General features: G+C 38.0%; 2 pseudogenes; one reads left to right on the forward strand and one right to left on the reverse strand.

Annotated features, from left to right (window-relative positions):
• Positions 1–5,421: 5,421 nt before the first annotated feature.
• Positions 5,422–7,591, forward strand: LOC138174819 (protein DBF4 homolog A-like; annotated as a pseudogene).
• An 8,497-nt stretch (positions 7,592–16,088) lies between these two features.
• LOC138174820 (mitogen-activated protein kinase 6 pseudogene) lies at positions 16,089–17,347 on the reverse strand (annotated as a pseudogene).
• Between the last annotated feature and the right edge of the window lie 5,937 nt (positions 17,348–23,284).

The raw sequence follows: 23,284 nt of genomic DNA on the forward strand, positions 1-23,284 counted from the left end.
TCTCTCTCTCTCTCTCTCTCTCTCTCTCTCACACACACACACACACATATTTTCTAGTCTTAAAAAATTGCCTAGAACCCTGAGAAATTCAGTGACTTGTCCAAGGTCACACCGTCAACACATGTCAGAAGCAATATTTGAACCCAGGTTTTCCTGACCCTGGGGCCAGCTCTATTCATTATGATTATAATCATTATTATTCACAAAATGCTTCTGGGATTGTTGAAACAATTTCACAATGTGAAAAATATTACTCAATATGTCAAATGTCCACTCACAGTTATGGAAGGATCTTCCCAAATCTGGAACAGGTAACATCATTCGTGTTAAGTTCAACTTGATAAACCACGAGCTTCCAAGGGCTACTCAGAAAAGGTTCCAGGAGGAGAGAGGCAGTTGGTCTTCCCCACTTTTTTCCACCATCAGCTGATTTCTTTCCTAGTATTCATTCATTTATCTATTCGTTTATTAAAAAAAAAAACAGTAAGTACCTACTGTATTCAAGGCTCTATGTTACTCTGAAAACACAAAGAACTTATATGACTTTTTAAAAAATGTTAACTTTTTTACTTTTATTTAGTCAACAAGTATTTATTTTTTAATTTAATTTAATTTAAATTCTCTCTCTCCCACCTCCATACCCCATTAAAAATAAATGAAACCCTTGTAATGAATATGAATAGTCAAACAAAGAGAATTCCCACATTGGCCATGTCCAGATATATATTTGTTGTTGTTGAGCTGTTTCAGTCATGTCTGACTGAAACATGACCCCATTTGGGTTTTTCTTGGCAAATGTGCTGAAATGGTTTGCATTTCCTATCCACCTCATTTTACAGATGGGGAAACTGAGGCAAACAGGGTAAATTATTTACCCAGGGTCACAAAAGCTAATTAAGTATCTGAGGCCAGATTTGATTTCAAGTACTCCTGATTTCAAGGTTGGTGTTCTGCCCATCCAGAAATGTCTTCTATTCTCTACTTTGATCCCATCCCTTTTCAAAAGTGGGTGCTTCCAACTTTCCTCCCCCACAGCCTGCCCTCCCTTCCATCATACCCCCTCTCATCCTCTTCCCTCTATTCTCCTGTAGGGTGAGATACCCTATTTAGTGTGTATGTCATTCCCTCCCTGAGCCAAATTCAATGAGAATAAGGTTGACCCATTCCCTTTTGCCTTCCTATTCTTACCCTCCATTGAAACCATTTTCCTCTTCTATATGAGATAGTTTTACCCCATTCTGTCTCTCTTCATCTCCTCTCATTATATTCCTCTCTCACCTCTTAATTTCACCTTTTAAGTATCATTCTTTCCTATAAACTTGGTCCTGTGCCCTCTATCTATGTATACCTGTAAAATACGTTTACATATGTATTCATACACCCGTATACCCTCCAATATAGACATATATGTATATATGTGTGTGTGTATATATATATATATATATATATATATATATATATATTCCCTTCAACTATTTTCATATTGAGAAAAGTTTCATCAGTTACAATTATCATTTTTCCATGTAGGAATGTTAATAGTTCCACTTTGATAAGTGGTTTATGATTTCTTTTCCCTGTTTACCTTCTCAAGCTTCTCTTGCTTCTTGTATCGGAATGTCACATTTTCTATTCAACTCTGTTTTTTTTTTCATCAAGACTGCTTGAAAGTCCTCTATTCCACTGAATGACCATTTTTCCCCTGAAATATGATACTCAGTTTTGCTGGGTATTCTTGGTTTTAATCCCAGATCCTCTGCCCTCCAGAATATCATATTCCAGGCCCTTCGATCCCTCAGTGTAGAAGCTGCCAGATCCTGGGTTATCCTGATTTTGTTTCCACAATATTCAAATTGTTTCTTCCTGGCTGCTTGTAATATTCTCTCCTTGATCTGGGAATTCTGGAGCCTGGCTATAATATTCCTAGGAGTTTTCTTTTTGAGATTTTTTTCAGGAGATGATCGGTAGATTCTTTCAACCTCTATTTTGCCTTCTGGTTCTAAAATATCAGGGCAATTTTCCTTGAGAATTTCTTGGAGGATGATTTCTAGGTTTTCTTTGATCATGGCTTTCAGGTAGTCCAATAATTTTTAAATTATCTCTCCTGGATCTATTTTCCAGGTCAGTGGTTTTTCCCATGCGATATTTCACATTGCCTTCTATTCTTTCATTTGTTTGGATCTGTTTAACATCATCTTGATTTCTCATAAAGTCACTAGCTTCCCTTTGCTCCATTCTAAATCTGAGGGAATGATTCTCCTCATTGAGCTTTTGCAATTCTTTTTCCATCTGGCAAATTTGCCTTTTTAAGGCATTCCTCTCCTCATTGCCTTTTTGAACCTCTTTTGCCAATTGAGTTAGTCTGTTTTTTAAGGTGTTATTTTCCTCAGTCAGGCTGTTGACTCTCATTTTGTAATTTTCTTGCATTGTTCTCATTTATCTTCTCAATTTTTCCTCCACTTCTCTTATCTGCTTCTTAAGGTCCTCTATGGCCTGTAACCAGCTCATATTTTTCTTTGAACCTTTTGGTGCAAGAGTTCTGACTTCACTGTCTTCCTCCTGTTCCATGCTTTGCTCCTTTTTGTCCCCCAAATAGGAATTCTAATGTTGGAATCTTCTGTTTGCTTTGTTTCCTTTGCCTGGTTATGTCGCCCCTCAGTCACTTGACCCCTGGGCTTTTTGCCACAGTAGGACTCTGACACCAGATAGGGGAGCTTTTGTTCCAAACGCTAGGGTTTTCTCAGCTGCTGGAGGTATTAGTTGGGTGCCCTCTCTGAAGCTTCCACATGCTCTGACAAGCTGGCACACACCCCAGGACTTCCACCCTAGACTGCAATCCAGATCCAAGCAGGTTAAAGCAAGAGTGATTACCCCTCAAACTGATCGCTTGGTCCCCCTACAGTCTGCGGGCCAGGAGCTGAAGCTGCCATGTGGCGCTGGCTGTGCCAGGTATCTCAGCAGCTTTTTACCCTGAGGGCAAAAGCCCCCAGGCTCCCAACTACTGGGTACCAAAGTCCAGACTGCACTGACCTCTCACTTTGTCCTTCGCATCTATGTGTTGATAATTCTGGATTGCCGCAGCTGCTGCTGATCTGGAGTCCCTCAGGTTAGGCCCACCCTGGGGCTAAAACCTCCAGCTCACTGAGGGCCTGGGCTGGGCTCCCAGAGCACTGTCCTGACCGATTTCTGCCGGCCTGCCAGGCTGTCCTCAGAGAGAGGTTAGCTTCTCTGTGTCACTTTGTGGGTTCTGCAGCTCCAAAGTTTGTTCAGAGTCCCCTTTTTACATGGATTGTGGAAGGTAGAAGCCAGAGCCTCCCAAAGGTCCTGCTTCTACCCATCCAGAAATGTCTTAATCTATAATTTTTTCCCATCATTGCTTACAAATCTAATGGGTGAAAAAGAAAAATTGTGGTAGGAGAATTATCTCTTTTTATGAGAGATGGAAACTAATTTTTTCATTTTTATTCATCCAACTAGTTGATAAAATGAATAGTTATAATGTAAAATATTTGTTTTTCTATTTGCTAATGACAAGTGTTGTATTAAATGAGAAATATACTAAAAGTTAAAAAAAATCCAAATCTAATAGGTGAGAAGACTGGGAGAAGAGCAATAAGTTCCCCATCCTTCTTTAGTACGTAGGTGAAATGGAGGGATTGAGCAAGCCTTTTTGACAGTTCTTTCCTGAAATTACTACCCCTTCACCTCAAACTCTGGTTCAAATAGTAAATATCATGTGGGTGTATAAAGAAGATAAAGATTTCTCCCCAAGATAATCAAACAGCATTTCCATATCTCATCCACCAGAATTCATTATTCAATTGTGTCAAACTCTTTGTGACCCATTTTGCTGGCAAAGATAGTGGAGCAGTTTGCCATTTCCTTCTCCAGCTCATTTTACAGATGAGGAACTGAGGCAAACAGGGTAAATGATTTGCCCTGGGTCACAAGCTATTAAGTGTCAGAGGTCGGATTTGAACACAAATGAATGAGTCTTTCTGACTCCAGGCCCAGTTCTTTATCCACTGCTCCACCACATCTTATACACTTAAAGTACTCTAACCAGTATTATCAGCATTTTTCTAGACTTTATCACTTCTATTTAATCCTAAACTCCTGGAGGACAAAGGTCCTTTCTTACTTATTACTACATTTCCCCCACTGCCTAAAACAGTGTATTGTTTCTTTTTAGGGGACTAGCTTGGGAGAATGGAGTTCCATCAGTGCTAAGAACTCCTAGCTGGCTTGGGAACTCCCTCCATTGATGCAGATGGCACCTGTCTTCTATTTATAGTCTTACAGAATTCCCTGGGGCACTCAGTTTCTGTGACTTTCCCATGGTCAGAAAGCTAATATGTGCTGTAGTCAAAGCTGAAACTAGGCTTCCTACCTCCAATGTTAGCCCTCCATAAACTACACCAAGCTGACACTTAAAAATTGAACATAGTAGGCACTTGATAAATATTTGTTGAGATTAATTGAATCCAACTAAAGTGCCAAACTTCAATTACTGAGAAAATTTGATCAAACAAAATATTGTAGAAGAGGAAAATGGATAATATTACCTATAATAACAGGAAAGTCAAATCAGAAATTTACCACTAGGTCTTCTCTAACATGTAGAATTTTTCCTCTGTAGAAAAGCCCTTTTGAAGCTGGGAAACAATTTTTACAGCCAGTGTTTCTGATAAAGGCCTCATTTCTAAAATATATATATAAAAATATGTAAAATGGCTGTGGTCTGGTTACTGTCCTGCTTCTGCCATTCTTGTGTTAATAGTAATTCCTTGGTTTGAAATAGGTGCCAAGAATTCAGAGAAATTATAGATCTTCAATCAATAAAAACTTATTGGACAATTACTGTATAAAAAAAACCAAGTCAAATTTATAAGAAGATAAATCATTCTCCAATTGATAAATGGTCAAATAAACAGGTAGTTTTCAGATGAAGGAATTAAAATCATCTCCCATCTATAACAGGAAAATGATAAATATTGGAGAATATGTGGGAAAATTAGAAAATGTTGGTCGAGTTGCAAACTGAACCAACCATTCTGGAGAGCAATTTAAAACTATGCCCAAAGGGCTATAAAACAGCATACACTAGAAACCAGCAACACCACCACCAGGTTTATGTCCCAAAGAGATAATAAAAAAAGGGGAAAGACCTATATGTACAAAAATATTTATAGAAACTCTTTTTGTGATGGCAAAAATTGGAAATTGAGGGGATGTCCATCAATTAGGGAATGACTGAACAAGTTGTGGTACATGAGTGCAATGCAATACTATTGTTCTATAAGAAATGATGAACAGGGATATCCCAGTTGGCCCGCTCCCTTCTTACCCCAGCAGGTGGCCAGGCTGGAGCAGTGGCGGGCCTGCAGGAGCCGTCCCCAGCATGTGGACCATGGCACAGCAGCCATGAAAGCCGGCACCATGAGGATCCGCAGCAAAGGCCACCCAGCAGGTGGTATCCAAATAAAAAATGAGAAAAATAGACCATCTTTGAAAACTGTGAAAAATGATAACAAATCAGAAAAGTCTAAATATAAGCCACTCTGTGTAACAAGTCCTTTATCTTGATTGTCATCTCTCAAAAACTAGAAAAGGAGCTCAAGGAACTAGGAGGAAGAGTTGAAGAATTTCTCAGCAAAGATATGTTACCTAATTTCTGATAAAAAGGAAGCAAAAATATGCTCAGACATTGGGGAGTATTTCTCCTGTCCCAAGTCCAGAATCAAAAGGAGGAATCAACAGTAGGAAATACTTCACCTCACTCTAATTGTGATGGAAGTTCATTCAAGACACCAGATCCAATATGTATGAGCAGAGGAAAATTATTAGTTGAAAAAGCTATCAAGGAACATGAATTCATCCCTTCAAATAGTATCCTGTCAAAGGCTTTATCCTGGGGAGTAAAAATTCTTCATACTGATGATATTAAATATTCTATTGAACAAAAGAAAAAAGAATTGTATCTGATCAAGAAATCAAGCACATCCCTAAGAGAGGTGGGAAAATGATTAGGTATTCAGAAAACAAAAACAGGAAGATTCAAACCACCATTACAGACCATTTTACCTCTAGCTGTCCAATATACCTCTTATAAACTATTTCATTCCCAAGCCCTGCAGTTCCTTTGATTTGGATAAAACGTCTAGTCTGTAGAAACAAACACAAGCTGAACAAAGGAATAGAACAGGCTTCAAAGGCTATGAAGGTCCCTGCCCTCCTGCGAAGCCCTGCCTCAGACAGAACAAGAAGAAGGGCAACTGTGAGTGAGTGCAGCTTCCAGAGATATGAGGCACTCCAGGCCCATCTTCTAAGTGGACAACACAGAAACTTTGCACAAAGTACTCAGTATCAAGTTGCTGATGATATCATATCCAAGTTGGTGTATGACTTTGCAGAATACAAAAGCAATATATCCAGAAGAGAAAAAATGCAGTGTTTGATCTTTTGCCCCCATCATTGGAAATACTTTTAAAAGGAACGAACCTGCAAAACATCTGGAACTACGCCATGTTTCCCCGAATGACTCTTGGGGAAACACTACCAAACAGGTGATAAAACAGGATTTCCAATGTCAAGAAAGCAGGGATCCTTCACAGAAGGTTGCATTCAGAGCCCATAGATTCATTTGCTTCACGCAGTCCATGTCCTTATAACTCAACAAGCAAATTCAGAGAGCATTTGGAATGTAGAAAATCTTACATAATAAATCCAGTGAAGAAAGACATTGAGCTGGATTTGGTGCAACTAAAGATATGGAGGGATATACTCCTGAAGTTTCTGACCATAAAGACCTAGAAGAACTAAAAACAGAATGGTGCCCTTATATCTTGAGATTTTTGCACGTTTCTGATTTTGACAAAACAGACAAAAATGTGTCTCAACTAGGGGTGGCCAGGTAGCACAGCAAGTAAGAGCACCAGCTCCAGTGTCAGGATGACCTGGGGATAAAATCCAGGCTCAGACACTTAGCACCACACCCAGAAATAACTGGCCATGTAACCTTGAGCAAGTTACTTAACCCCGATTGCTTGGGGAAAAAAAATGTGTCTCAACTAAAACAAGGCAGATAGTACAATTTTTCCAGATACCAAACAGAAGAAAAAAGGCACTAGCTCCCCACATGAAAATGATTCTAGTCTTAGAGACATTAACAATTCACCAGAACAACCTACTGGTCAAGTCAAGGTAATATCCCACAGTTATCCTAGTGAAGAACCCAAAGAAGGGGACTTAGAAAGCACAGACAGTTTGCCTTCAGGGAAGCTGCACTGAAAAATAAAAATAGTACAGGGAGAAACAAAAAAGAAGTCAGCAGAACACCAAATTACATGTAAAGAACAAAGCAGAATTTCTTGCTACAAAAGAAGAAAGCAGTATTTGCAGTTCACCAGTACAGTCTTTAGCAGAATTATTTCAAACCAGTGAAGACAGTTCTGAGTTTCTGGGTTTTACAAGCTATTCTGAAAACCACAGTTCAAATGATGTGTTAGAGGTTTGGGAGGAAGAAAATTGGAATAGCTGCTTGTTCATGTTTCTCTGTTCCCTATCTTCGACATCCATGTTTACTGAGTTTTAGAGGAGTTTTTTGTTTTTGTTTTTAATTTGTATTTTTCACAAATGGCAAGGATTTTATACCTGAAAATATTTTTATACCTATATAAAAATTCTTGTGTTATTACTTGTGTGTCATTTGTACATTTTAATCACCAAATGCAAATATTGAGAATAAAGATAATTATCAGTATTTTTTTAAAGAATTAAGTAATTTTATATAATTAAATGCAACTGAAGTTAAGGTGTCTGCTACCTCTCACATATTGTGTACATAATTTATTTTTTTTTTTTTGGAAAGGGAATGCAGGGCAATTGGGATTAAGTGACTTGCCCAAGGTCACATGGCTATTAAGTGTTAAGTGTCTGAGGCCAGATTTGAACTCAGGTCCTCCTGACTCTAGGTCCAGTGCTCTATTCCCTGTGCCACCTAACCTCCCCATGTACATAATTTCTAAATAAAACTGTTTCTGAATGAGCAGTTAAATATAATGTGCACTGCAAGGAAAATGACTTGCACTAGAGAAGGCAATATTGAATAACTATAGAATTCATTTAAAAACTTAGTGTCTCAAATTTGGATGCTACAATTACATTTATTTAAATATTAGATCTGGGTAATATGCATACCACTGAAAACTATGAATTACAGTAAAGGAGCATGTTTACAAATTACAGCGTACAAATGCGAGAGTGCTTCCTCAGGAACTGTTTGGTATCCGTTGAGCAATGTTCTAAGGTATGTCATGTCCATTTGTCCCTTGATTTTCTTGAAGAATTGAGTATATTCCAGTACAATTTTTTTTTAAAAAGCTCATTAGTGGGGGAAAAAAATCAGGAAGATTTCCGAAAAACCCAGAAAGACTTACATAAACTGATATTGAGTGAAGTGAGCAGAACCAAGAGGACACCAAGCAGAGTAACAGAAACATGGTGCCATGATCAACTGTGATAGACTTAGCTCTTTTCAGCAATATAATGATCCAAGACAAATCCAAAAGACTCATGATGAAAAATGCTAATCACATCAAGAAAAAGAACTATAGAGTATGAATGAAGAGCAAAGAATATTATTTTCACTTTTTTTGTTGTATTTTATTTTTTCTTTCTTGTGGTTTTCCCTTTTGTTCTGATTTTTCTTTCACAACACAACTAATGTGGAAATATGTTTAGCATGATTGTACATGTATAAATTATATCAGATTGCTTACTATCTTGGGGAGGGGGAAGAGGGAAAGGAGAAGAATCTGGAATTCAAAATCTTACAAAAATGAATGTTGAAAACTAACTTTATGTGTATTTGGAAAAAATACTATTAAGAAAAAAAATTTTAAAGAAAATTTAAAAGAAGAAAAGCCCTTCTGTCCCATTTTCCACTTGAAAATGAAAGGCACATTATAATAAAAGTGGAAGTCAGTGTAGAGAAGAAAGGAGGGCACTGACTTCTGGGAATCCAGAGCCATTGTCAGGAACACAACGAATTACATTTTCAATTTCACTTTCCCCACACCCATGTGATAGACAACACTCCAGTAAAAGACATCAGCAACCTTCCCATATGGCACCTTGGAGTAAAAGACCCATGAGAAAGAATAAACCGAAGTATTTTCTGAATGATTTAAAAGGTCCATTACTGTAGAACACACTCTGGAGTTAGTCCTCAAAATTAGATTCAAGATGATTGGATTAAAACATGGAGATATAGACATGTCTTCTATACAGTGGAAAGAGAAATAAATGACAAGCATTCATTGAGTCAGAGTCATTAGTCCTGAGATTGGTAGAATAGCAAGAACCTAGTGGGTTCCCTCATTAAGCAAATAGCGTAAAATGAAGGCCTCAAAAAATCTTTTAAAATCGTGATATGAAAATAAAACAGGAAATTAACATAAAAGAAAAGAAAGAAAAGAAATTGGCTACAACAGGTCATGGTTGTTGTTCTGTTGTTTTTGACTTTTCATAACCCCGTGGACCACAGCATATGAATACCGTCCATAGGGTTTTCTTGGCAAAGATACTGAAGTGGTTGGCCATTTCCTTCTCCAGTCAATTAAGGCAAATAGAGATTAAGTGACTTGCCCAGGGTCACATAGCAAGTAAGTATCTTAAGGCAAATTTGAACTCAAGTCTTCCTGACTCCAGGCCCAGTGCTCTATCCACCGATTCACCTAGCTGCCTCCATAATGGATGTTATTAACAACATCAGGACAGCTTCCCAATTTAACTCAGTATTACGAGTTAATGACTATTTAACTCCCAATTTGACTCTTATTAATCTCTGCCATTTTTGAAAAGCACATGTGTGTTACAAATTTACACCCTTTACTTTCGGGTGTCTTGGGACAAAGCCCAGGTCACCCTTCCCTAGTTGTCCTATGATGATACTCAGGAAAAAGATGGGCAAATCGTGGTGCTTTATTTGGGACCCTCAAATTAGTACATGCAAAAACTCATTCAAATTCAATTTCCATTAGGCTTCTCTTTTGCCATTTTTAAGAACAGAAGTTGTTAACCATTCTGTATGTGTCATGGACCTATCTCACAGTCTGGTGAAGTTTAGGGGCCCCTTCTCAGAACAGTATTTTTAAATAATTGAAGGAAATGTTATATTTTAGTTAAATGTCAGTGAAAATAAAGATGTCATTTTCCCCTTTTTCAAGTTAAAAGGACCCTGTGATTTATTCCCCAGGAGTCCATGAACCCCAGGTTGAGACCCTGGCATGGAGGAAAAAAAATAGACTTGAAAAAAGGAACCTGATTTCAAATCCTATCTGCAACATTGCCTAGCTGTCTGACTCTCATTCAATGTTTCTTAGACTCAGTTTCTACAATAGTAAAACTATGAGAATAATCCTTGTCCTAACTACTACACAGGGTCTGCAAATCTTAAAGCATTACAGAAGCACGACTGACTATTTCAACAGCTACAGCCATGGAAAGAGGCCTGGTCTTGAAATCAGGAAGCTGGGGTTCAAATTCCAGCTCTGACTGGAGCTATGTGGTCATATGCAAATCACTTGCCTAATCTAAACCTCAGTTTGCTTATTTAAAATGAAAATAATGATACTCATTGATTCATAAATTACTTCACTGCTCACAGCGTTCTAAAAAGGAAAGAACTTTGTAAACCTTTAAGCACTAGAGAAATAAGAGGCATGAGTATTGCACAGCTTTATGATTTGACCTTTGCTGGGGGCACACTGTTGTCAAGATGGACTTTTAACCTCTTTCAGAGGAAGCACCCACCACTTGCCAACAAAATGAGCTGAGCAGAGTTAATACCCCAATTCCCAGATTAACTATAGCAGGGATTTGCACCTGGAAGGCTCCACTCTACAACTCTTTAAGAGATACAGGATAGATACGAGGTGGATGTAATTCATTGGTTTCTGTGGAAAGCAATATCCCACTCTGAGATAACATCTGCAAGTCTTAGGCAATTTTTTTTGGATGAGAAAACTCCTTGGGAGATAAAACAAGAAAGTTGATATCCCAGAGAGCATTTACTCTGAAATTAGTGTTCAGGGTAGTTAGTACACAGTGGGATATTCCCATCAACAAAATTTTGTTAAGTATGAAATACTCAATATAGGGAGCATTAATTTATATCAAAATTAACGTTGTTCAGTCAGTTCAATTTAATTAGCATTTATTAAAGAACCGTTTTATTCCAGGCATTGTGCTGGGCATGGTCATACAAAGACAAAAAGGAAACAATCCTACCCTTCAAGAAATATATTCTAATCTACTGGGAGAAGAACAAGGAACAACATCTATATAGTCAACAGAATTGTGACCTCAGATATGTGGCTATTCTTTCTTTTTTTTTTTTTTTAATATTTAACCTAATTTTATTCATGCTTGCTTTGGGATAGGGGATAGATCATTCAGTAAAAACATAAAGTAAAAACAAAATATATCTTACCATATACAACTTTTAACCTACAATAATGATGTACCTTAATTACATCCATGCACACAAGTCTAACATTACAATTTAAAAAAAAAATAAACACAGAGGGGCAGGCTGGGAAGGCACCGGCAGAGGCAGGCCCGGAAGGCATGGCGGGCAGATGCAGGCTGGGAAGGGGCCTGATCAACTTGGAGGGCAAGTCTTCCCACCAACCACAAGGTCCACTACCAGGCCTATCACCAAAGGGCTGGGACTGGAAAGAGCAAGGTAAAAAGCAAATATAGGGGCCCCTATCCTGGACAGCAAACACTCCTGGGGCTACCACTTCATAGCCCAGAAATTTTTTTAAAAAGCCCCTTTCAGGACCTCCAAAGACGAGGATGACAGAGTGAACCTCACTTGCTCCAAACCCCCCCTCTGACCCTGAAAACATAGTAACTCTTGCCCCAGGGCAAAACCCTCTACCTTAAAGGCTTGGGATCCTAGAGGAAGGGCATGGCTAGGACCCTGCCTCAAAATGGGTAGAAAGCAGACTACAAAGACAAAGAATCTGGAGTCCTACTATCCTCAGAAGGAGGAACCAACCTCAGAGGGAGACAATGTGGACTCCACACCCAAAGCTGAAACTTCAACAGGGAATGGGTCCCAAGCACAGAAGGCTCTCTTAGATGAGATCAAAAGGAACTTTGAAAACAAAATGAGAAAGATAGAAGACAAAATGAATAATTCTCTCAAAACGAAAATAGCAGAATTAGAAAAACATCATAATGTTTTTAATGGGGATAAAAAGGAATATACTTTCTTCTCAGCGGTTCATGGCACATACTCAAAAATTGACCATGTTCTAGGGCATAAAAACCTCACAATACTATGCAGTAAGGCAGAAATATTAAATGCATCCTTCTCAGATCATGATGCAATAAAAATTATATGCAATAAAGGGCCAGGGAAAGACAGACTAAAAACTAATTGGAAATTAAACAATTTAATCCTAAAGAATGAGTGGGTCAAACAAGAAATTATAGAAACAATCAGTAATTTCATTGAAGAGAATGATAATAATGAGACAACATGCCAAAATCTGTGAGATGCATTAAAGGCAGTTCTTAGGGGAAGTTTTATATCCCTGAGTGCATACGTGATTAAATTAGAGAAAAGGGAGCTCAATGAATTGGGCATCCAATTAAAAAAACCTAGGAAAAGAACAAATTCAAAATCCCCAATTAAATACTAAATTAGAAATATTGAAGACAAAAGAAGAGATTAATAAAATTGAAATTAAGAAAACTATTGAATTAATAAATAAAACCAAGAGCTGGTTTTATGAAAAAAACCAACAAAATTGATAGACCCTTAGTCAATATGATAAAAAAAAGAAAGAAGAAAACCAAATTATGAGTATCAAAAATGGAAAGGGTGAATCTACCTCCAATGAAGAGGAAATCAAAACAATAATTAGGAATTATTTTTCCCAATTGTATGCACATAAATTTGACAATCTTAGGGAAATGGATGAATATTTACAAACATACAAATTGCCCAGATTAACTGAAGAGGAAGTAAATTACTTAAATAATCCCATCTCAGAAAAAGAAATTGAACAAGCCATCAGTCAGCTCCCTAAGAAAAAATCTCCAGGGCCAGATGGATTTACTAGTGAATCCTATCAAACATTTAAAAAACAATTGATTCCAATACTCTATAACTATTTGGGAAAATTAGTGAAGAAGGAGTCCTACCAAATTCTTTTTATGACACAAATATGGTACTGATACCTAAATCAGGAAGAGATAAAACAGAGAAAGAAAATTATAGACCAATCTCCCTCATGAATATAGATGCAAAAATTCAAAATAAAATACTAGCAAAAAGGCTACAGCAACTTATCTCAAGAATAATACACTTTGATCAGGTAGGATTTATTCCAGGAAGCAAGGATGGTTTAATATTAGGAAAACCATCAGTATAATTGAACATATCAACAATAAAACTAGCAGAAACCACATGATCATCTTAATAGATGCAGAAAAGGCTTTTGACAAAATACAATATCCATTCCTATTAAAAACATTAGAAAGTATAGGAATAAATGGAGCCTTCCTTAAAATAATAGGTAGCATCTATTTAAAGCCATCAGCAAGTATTATATATAATGGGGAGAAGCTAGAAGCATTTCCCATAAGATCAGGGGTGAAACAAGGGTGTCCACTATCACCCCTCTTATTCAATCTGGTACTAGAAATGTTAGCAGTAGCAATTGCAGAAGAAAAAGAAATCAAAGGAATCAAATTAGGCAAAGAAGAGACCAAGCTATCACTCTTTGCAGATGATATGATGATATATACTTAGAGAATCCTAGAGAATCAAGTAAAAAACTACTTGAGACAATAAATAAATTTGGCAAAGTTGCAGGATATAAAATAAACCCACATAAATCCTTGGCATTCCTATATATTTCCAATGAAATTCAACAGCAAGAGATAGAAAGAGAAATCCCATTTAAAGTTACTGTAGACATTATAAAATATTTGGGAATCTACCTGCCAAAACAAACCCAGGACCTGTATGATCATAACTACAAAACACTTTTCACACAAATAAAGTCAGATCTAACTAATTGGAAAAATATCAATTGCTCATGGTTGGGTCAAGCTAATATAATAAAAATGACAATTTTACCTAAATTAAATTATATATTTAGTGCCATACCAATTAATTTACCAAAAAACTACTTTATAGAGCTAGAAAAAATAGTAACAAAATTCATTTGGAAGAATAAGCGGTCCAGAATATCAAGGGAATTAATGAAAGGAAATGCTAGGGAAGGTGGACTAGCTATACCAGATTTCAATCTGTATTATAAAGCAGCAGTCATCAAAACTACTTGGTACTGGCTGAGGAATAGAGGAGTGGATCAATGGAATAGATTAGGCACACGAGATTCAGAAGTCAATGACTATAGTAATCTATTGTTTGATAAACCTCCAGACCCTGGTTTTTGGGATAAGAACTCACTATTTGACAAAAACTGCTGGGAAAACTGGAATATAGTATGGCAGAAACTGGGCATCGACCATTATCTAACACCATACACCAAAATCAAGTCTAAATGGGTCCATGATTGTAATGGAAATGCAGATTTAAAGATCTTCCCTGCCCCTAGGCTAACGTGCACCTGGAGCCTGGGGTGGGAGGCTTGTTTTTCAGTAGATACTTTTTGATTGGCCAGTGGGTCAATAAGGTTGTTACATTCTCTGAGCCAGGAGAAAGCTATATAAGCCCTGATGTGTAGCTTTGTTTTGGGACTCACTTTGAGAAGTGTTCTGTGATTTGATCTGAATTCTGGGAAGCCGTTGTTGAGAGTCCCCCGGCTTTGAAAAACCCAGAATGTGGAAACCCAGATGTTGACTGGGTATGGATGTAATGGTTGGACAGTTTGGAAATCTGTCTACTTGATGTTTCTGTCTTGATAATTATGCCTGTATACTTTGAGGTTCAGGGTGCTGACCTTTTCTCCTGAACAAGGTAAATGATATATGTCTGACTGATTAAAGTAAGCTTGTTAACCCATTTTGAGTTGCTTTCCTTTAACAAAGCAGATCCAAGAACCTGTGGTAGCTGCAAACCCTGAGAACGCGCTTGGGGTGCTTGCTGCTACAATGATCTAGGTATAAAGGTTGATACTGTAAGCAATCTCCTAAAACAAGGAACAATTTACTTATCAGACTTGTGGAAAGGGAAAGACTTTATGACTAAACAAGAACTAGAGAACATTATAAAATGTAAAATGGATAATTTTGACTACATGAAATTGAAAAGTTTCTGTACAAACAAAGCCAATGTAACCAAGATTAAGAGGGAGGTGGGAAATTGGGAAAGAATCTTTACAACCTATGTCTCTGACAAAGGACTCATTTCTAAAATATACAGAGAATTAAGTGAAATTTAAAAGAATACAAGTCATTCCCCAATTGATAAATGGTCAAAGGATATGAACAGGCAATTTTCAGAGGAAGAAATTAAAGCTATCTATAAGCATATGAAGAAATGCTCTGAATCACTATTGATTAGAGAAATGCAAATCAAAACAACTCTGAGGTACCACATCTCACCAGTAAGATTGGCTAAGATGACAAAACAGGAAGATGACAAATGCTGGAGATTATGTGGACAAATTGGAACACTAATGCATTGTTGGTGGAGTTGTGAACTGTTCCAGCCTTTCTGGAGAGCAATCTGGAATTATGCTCAAAGGGCTATAAATACTTTCATACCCTTTGATCCTGCAATACCACTTCTAGGGTTATATCCCAAAGTGATCATAGAAATGAGAGAAAGACCCATATGTACAAAAATGTTTATAGCAGCTCTTTTTGTGGTAGCAAAGAATTGGAAATTAAGGGGGTGCCCATCAATTGGCGAATGGCTGAACAAGTTGTGGTATATGCATGTTTTGGAATACTATTGTGCTATAAGAAACGAGGAGCAGACAGTCTTCATATTTACCTGGAGAGGCTTAAAAGAACTGATGCTGAGTGAGAAGAGTAGAACCAGGAGAAATTTGTACACAATTACAGACACAACATATGTGTGATGACCAACTTTGATAGACTGGACTCTTCTTCAATATCAAAATTATTGTGTATAGGCCAGTCATGGTCTGAAAATTGACAATCATGGTACCTCTCCCAATTATCAATGTGACTATGAGTTTCATCCATGAGCAAAATATCATCAACTTCATCCTAAATGTGAAAAGGATGGCTTGAAATTGTTTCATCCATTGGAAAGGAATAAATGCTCATATAAAGATGGGACAGAGCTTCTTCTGCTGTCAATCGATCTATGGGACTAAATGTCAAAATTTGCTCCAAGAAGTCCAGTGCTTCACGACTAATTCCTAGAAGCAGCTGAATTAAGAGTTTGTGTGGCTCAATCATATCATTTCTTATGTAAACTGGGATTACACTGAGAATCTCCTAATGATCTTCCTCATGTACAACAGGAATAGATTCTAAAATCAGTTGCATCTGTTCAAGTTCATGTGCACCTGCAAAGAGAGTTTTCCCAGTCAGCATTTCAGCAAAGATGCATCCTTCAGCCCACATATCAATGGCTTTAGTATAGTTATTAGGAGAAAGTAAAAGTTGTGGAGATCTGTACTATTTAGTAACCAATCCTTCAGAAAAATGACCCTTATGGGAGTAATGGGGATCCATGATCAGGGGAAGACCAAAGTCACCTATCTTCAGCTCCAAGTCTTCAGTTTTAATGAAGAGATTAGCTGGTTTGAGATCTCTGTGCAGTACGTTTGCAGAATGAATATACTTGAGCCCACATAGCAGCTGATACATGAAAAGCCTGACATGCTCCTCCAGTAAAGGGCCCTGCTCTAGCAGATTAGACAAGTCTGTCTCCATGTACTCCTGAACAATGTAAACACTGTTCAGTTCTGTCAAAGAGCCCACATCATCTGTTAACTGGCTTCCACTGGGACCAAGAATTTCAAATACTTTCACAACGTTATCATGATCAAGTCTTCTAATAATTTTGATTTCATGTAAAGCATGTTTAACACTCTGGGGATCTGTAAGAACAATTTTCTTGACAGCCACTCTTTTGTCACAGTCATTATCGACAGCAGAAAAAACTAAGCCATTGCCACCACAACCCAGCAGTTTTAAGTCTGTATACTGAGAGCCCAGATCAAAACCATGAATGTTCATGAGACTTTCAAACTTTTCTGCCATTTTGAAACACTTAATATTATTTTTTCTTTCAAAATGATGAACTTGTGTAAACACGGAAGGAAACTGGCATCAAAAAGAAAGATCTTTCAAAAAGGGAGAAAAATAATTCTGCTTCCATGGCAAGATGGTTTCTTGATACTCATCGCATGTGGCAACCAGGCCTGATGAGCTCCCTTTAAATTTACAGCTTGTAAGCTCTTAACTCATAATGAGAATTAGAAAGATTGCAATATCCATAGCTCAAGATAGGGACAGCAACTATGCAGACATTTAAAGAAAACACTCAAGAAACTAAAATGGAGTGAAATGACATACTTTGCACTCAGCTTTACTGTGCTAAAAGAGTTAACATTTAACAAAGTGAATAAATGTGCACACAATAGGCTTCTCTGAACATTCTCCTCACAGTGCAGATACATTCAGTGTTGGACTGGTCCTGAACAGCATCATTTCTAGGGTGCCAGTAAGCACTATGTTAGTTTTGTTTCTTTTCCTCCTTTGTTTACTGCTTATTTGACTAGAAAACTCTGGCAGCTGTTGGTTTATAGAAGATGTCTTTTGTTAGTGATCAGACAATCACCATCAATCCCACCACAATCACAATCAAAGCTACCATCCATCTTATTCTGTGACAACGGGACTTCTCCGACTCATCAAGGCAGTGCAGGACCCTCAGACGGCCCCGAAGGTCGGCTGCGGTCTCCGGCGGTGTTGGCGGCAAGTTGGTGGCGGTGTTGGCACTTCTCCAAGGCTCCCCCTTTGCCGCAGTTGCCGCCATGTAACCCAGACCCAAGAGAGAGCGTGGCTATTTTTTCTAATGGTGGAGATCACAACACATCAGTTTCTTCTCATCTTAAGTGATTCTTGTCCATCTTCTTCCAGAAATGCTCACTCTATAGGAGGTCAGTAAACATATTGTGGTCTTATTCTCCTGAATACTCAATGTTGAATGAATACCAATGGGATAGACAGACTGCTGGTTATTGCTTGCTCTCAGTACATTACAGGCTGATCTCCTTTTTCATTAATACACTTCTCTGAGGATATCCTTTAAGCTACTTGTTCTGAATGATTCTTCATTAGTAGTATGCTGTTGATCATCCTCTGGTGACCTGTAATTTTAATTCTTTGGATATAGTGATATACTTGACAGAACTGTGTAGCACCCCCAGAAGAATACTGATGTTGAAGAGATAGGTCTCTATTTTGGTGAGAAATGTGTAATTGTTAAAAGTCCTGCTAAAAGTTTTAAAATCCCAAATGTAATCAGCCTGATCTCCTATTCAGTTCTGGGTCAGTTCATCATCTATCTAAACCATCAGCCCAAGAGATATATTTATAACCACAAGATCAGCAAACAAAGTTCTTTATGTTTCAGGCTTCAAGGCATATTGGCCATATTGGACTTGTTTCAGTTGCATGCTATACCTTCTCATTTTCATTCTTTCTGAAAAATCAGATTAATTTTTATGTCCTACATAGACAGCTGCTTCACATTATTATCAAGTTATTTCCTATCTATTACAATATAATCTATTTCATTTTTCATAATGTTGTTTGGTGCTCACTATATCCATAGTGAGCATGACTAGCTGCATGACCTTGGGCAAGTGACTTAACCTCTGTTTGTTTCATTTTCATCACCTACAAAATGGGGATAATGATCCCTGGATTATTGTGACAATCCAAAAATATAATGCTTGTAAAAAAGCATTTATCATACTACCTGGCACATAGTAGGCTAAAGACTAGAGGCTGTTAGCTGCTACCTACTTCACAGGGCTGTTGTAAGATTCAAATGAGATAATATTTGTAAAGGGATCAGGCACATAGTAGGTGCTATATAAATACTTGTTCCCTTCCCTTCTTCCCTTTCCTTCCGTATTTTTCATCATTCTTTCCCATGTCCAGTGTTATACTGAAATCACTGAATATTACATCATATGTTAACTTAATATTGGATCTTGCCAGGTTCTTCATAGAGATTTTCTTTTTCCTTACTCTCTGCATAAATATTGCCACATAACCTACAAATTATTTTCCAAATGTTCATCATAAGCTCCATTAGATTTCATGAAATAATATTTTTAATTGCTTTGTGAACAGAGTAACATTGACTAAGCCAACTCTTTCGTTTGCCTATCTAAGGAGAGCCCGTGAGACACTCTCATAGCTTCAGTTTCCTTTTGTTTTCTAGGTTCCTTTATAATGAGAATGATAAGATCAACATGGCACCACCCTTCAGGTAAGCTGTCCAATGATTGGTCACAGGATGAGCACCTCATCTTTAGAGTTCCAAGAGTGAAATTATTGTTTATAGATGGTTTTTAAATACTACAATTCTTAACACCTCTTGCTCTCCTTTCAAGAACATTGCCTTGATCACTGCTGGAGCAGACAGGGACTGCAACACCAAAGATGATATAGCATGTTTTGCTTGTTTTATGAAATGCCATGGCCAAAAAACGTGTTCAGCAAGAGGCCAGATTATGAGTGACAAGCTTCTCTGTACTTGGCCAGCCAGGTGCTTAGGAATCAGACCAAGTCTAATACTAACTCTACACTTGGAATCTTTCCAGCACAGTAACACCCTGCTGAACAAAGGTCATCTCACACCATGACGAGGTGTAAGACCAGGAATTTGTAGAAATTAAAAGAACTTTAATAAAAAGTTAAGCACTTTTAAGAGAATGTACGTTGGTTTGATGTCACATTATCCTTTTTTCTTCTACCCATCTAGGTGTCCCCAATGTTAATGTCTTTGCTCATTCCTGCCACTGCTATGTGCTGGGTTTTTTTTTTTTTTCTGGTGTAGCTGCTCCTTATGGAGGCAACTCTCTCTCTGTTACTCTAAGGCTCTACCAGGCAGATCACACAGACTTCCCTCTCCATCATACATTGTCCCTGTTCACTTAATTTACACTTACTTCACTGTTTCACAGGACACATGACTTCATTCAGAATCCTCTTGAAACCCCACAAGAAATCCAGGTGGTCTTTCCATCTCCATAGGTTCCCAAAGTGGGCAATACCACCCCCTGGGGGGCACTGGAATGATCCAGAGGGGTGGTAATAGCTTCAGGTGCAACTGGGGGGCATTGAATAAAAATAAGGGGGCAGTGGAAGCATAAGGAAAGAAAGAAAGAAATTTTGAAAAAACATTCATATATGTTTCATCTGTTGTGCAACAGAGTTAAAGTTGTAAAACTGTTTCCAAATACACAAAATTCAAGTTAAAACCAATCAGTGGTCAAGTCACCAATAGGTCTTAACAAGCAAGTACTGGCAGTCAAGCCTGTTGCTCATTGTCAGGAAGTCCAGCATGCATCAGCAGGAATATGTGCATGTGATAACTTGTTTACATTATGATCCTATATGGCAAGATGATGCAATACTGTATCATCAAAGTTTCAATGCAGGAACCCCCCCCCCAAAACTTACAATAAATTATTAAATGTAAGATGCATCTTTTTAAATATATATATATATATATTTATATTATTTTAAATGATGCAAATTAAAAAAAAAAGTTAAAGGGTCAAAGAAAGTAGATTTCCAGGGCAGTGCAGAGTAATTTTTTTTTTAGAGGGGGCAGTAGGCCAAATAAATTTGGAAACTTTGGTCTATGCAGATCACAATCCTAATCCTGCCACTTGTTACCTGTGAGAAGTCTCTTTGCTTCTTTCTTTCCTCACCTGTGAGATGAGAGGCTTGGACCAACTCCAGATCTATGATTGTGTTGTGTGTGTGTGTGTGTCCATACCAATCTTTTTTTTTGTTTTATTTTCACATTCACATTTATTTCACATTAATTCTGTGAAAGGTCTAAGGAAAGCTAATAACATAGTGACTACCTCTGAAAATCGGGTCCAACATTCCACATCTGTATCACCATCCACACCTCTATTTAAAACAAACAAAAACCAATTTTCCCTCCCTCCTACCTCCCATCCCCCCCACATATGGATTTAGGGTGCAAAATGGGACATATGCATGTCTCCATCACCTCCCTATAATGGATAACATAATCAGACCTTTGGGATAGCAATCCCATGATTCTAACAACTTGTTCTTACTTAGGTCGGTAATTTCAAGGGTTACAAATATTCATATACATACACATACAGTGTGTGTGTGTGTGTGTGTGTGTGTGTGTGTGTGTTTTCTGGTAGGAAAAATTCAAAATAAGTGTAAAGACTATGCTGACTTTTTTCCTGTATGGGTCGTAAACTTTAGTCAGTCTTATGCCTGGTCATTGGAGCCAGAAGAAGTCAAAAGAGGATAATACTTGAGTTCTTATGGGATATTTGTAGAGGAAAGAGGACTGTACTTGGTGTCAGGAGAGAACTAGGTTCATATCCTACCTCTGACAATTAATAGCTGTGTGACCATGGGAAAAATAATTTCGGTTTTCCAGACCTCAGTTTCCCAATCTGAAAATGGGGATATGAATACCCATGGTGCTTACCCACAGGGTGTCTATACAAAAATAAGGTACACATTGCTCTCTGTGCTATCTATAGCATGTGTGTGTGCATATATATATATACCACACATATACATACATATGCTATCTATTATAGATAGATATAGATAAACCATTATGATTTCAGTCATAAAGGGGGCTTATTATAAAGGAAAAAACCAAAAACCTATCCATGCAATTCTAGGTATGCAAGGCTGAAATGGAACAAAGAAGCCACTGCAAAATGTTCCTTAAGGTTCTGCTCTTTATTTTCATTTCTGCTAGCATTGTTTCCTTTAGCAGGAACCCTGCTGCTGAGTTGGCATTCTGGATCACACAACAATCCTCATGATAGAAAATGTTCTGGGAAATCCTGTAAGTTTTCAGAAGATAGTTTTATTTTAAGTGCTAGTGCCCTTTCCCTGTTCTAAGTTTCTACTTGTTTAACTCAAAACTGTAACTAGAGTGGGACAACAGCACAACTGGAGTTTTGCGCGAGGGAATTGAAATTTTCAGCACTTGACAATTCTTCAGATGTAAGGAAAGTATCAGATGACTCATTTCCTCCCTGGTCCAGTCCCACTGCTGTTGGTTGCTAATCAGAACTGAGCAGATCTACAAGAATGATGGCTTGCTCCTACATTGCTCTTTCTTTAGTTAAGAATCAGGACTACTCAGAATTAGGTGGGGCAGAGGCCCAACCCTCTCTCCTCATTCCTTTTTCTCCTACGCTCCACCATGGGGGCTTTCTAACTTCATAGGACACAGTAACCTCAGTTTCTTTGTGTGTATTTTTCCTGATCTCAGGTGAATGAATATTCCAAGATGTAAATGTCCAGGCAACTTTGTAAGTTCAGGAGATCCAGGAGTCCCGTAAGCAGTCAGAGTGGAATTGGAGTGATAGGAGGGGCCGCCAGAACAGGAGTGGCTGACAACAGTGGCTCTGCTGATGCCTGGTGCAAAAAAAAAGGACAGTTTCTTCAAGATGGCGGCAGCTTCGGAAAATGTAATTCCCTTCATGGAGGAGAGAAATACCAGCTGAGAACTCTGAGAACAGCTGATTGTTGTAGCTCAGCAGAGAGTTACACTGACCAGGAACTTCCAGGGACCTGATGACATCCGGACAAAAAGTAGGAGGCACCCCTTTACCCATGCATCCTCTACATGCATGCCTCACTATAATTGTATTTCATATTTGAGCCCATTCTCCCTATGTACTCTTTCAACAACTGTTAAAAGTTTAACTGTTGGGGCAGCTAGGTGGCACAGTGCATAGAGCATCCACCCTGGAATCAGGAGGACCTGAGTTCAAATCCGACCTCAGACAGGTAACACAAAATACACTAGCTGTATGACCTTGGACAAGTCAATTAACCCCAACTGCCCTACCTCCCCCTTCAGAAATTTAAAAAAAAATTAAAAAAAGGTTTAACTGTTTAGAAGAGAGCTTTTGTAAAACCAAATTAAGTCTAGCTAGCCAATTGTTAAGAAGGCTCACAACAATGGGGGTTCATATGGTATCAGAAGTACAGTTCCCCAGAGTTATCCTGAGAACCTTGAGGTGTAAGCAGTCATCCCTCTTGGGACCCA

The sequence above is a fragment of the Petaurus breviceps genome, unplaced genomic scaffold, assembly GCF_028583685.1.
Source record: "Petaurus breviceps papuanus isolate PSGF00001 unplaced genomic scaffold, PetGlider_PUasm1.0 76, whole genome shotgun sequence".
NCBI classification, from domain to species: domain Eukaryota; kingdom Metazoa; phylum Chordata; class Mammalia; order Diprotodontia; family Petauridae; genus Petaurus; species Petaurus breviceps.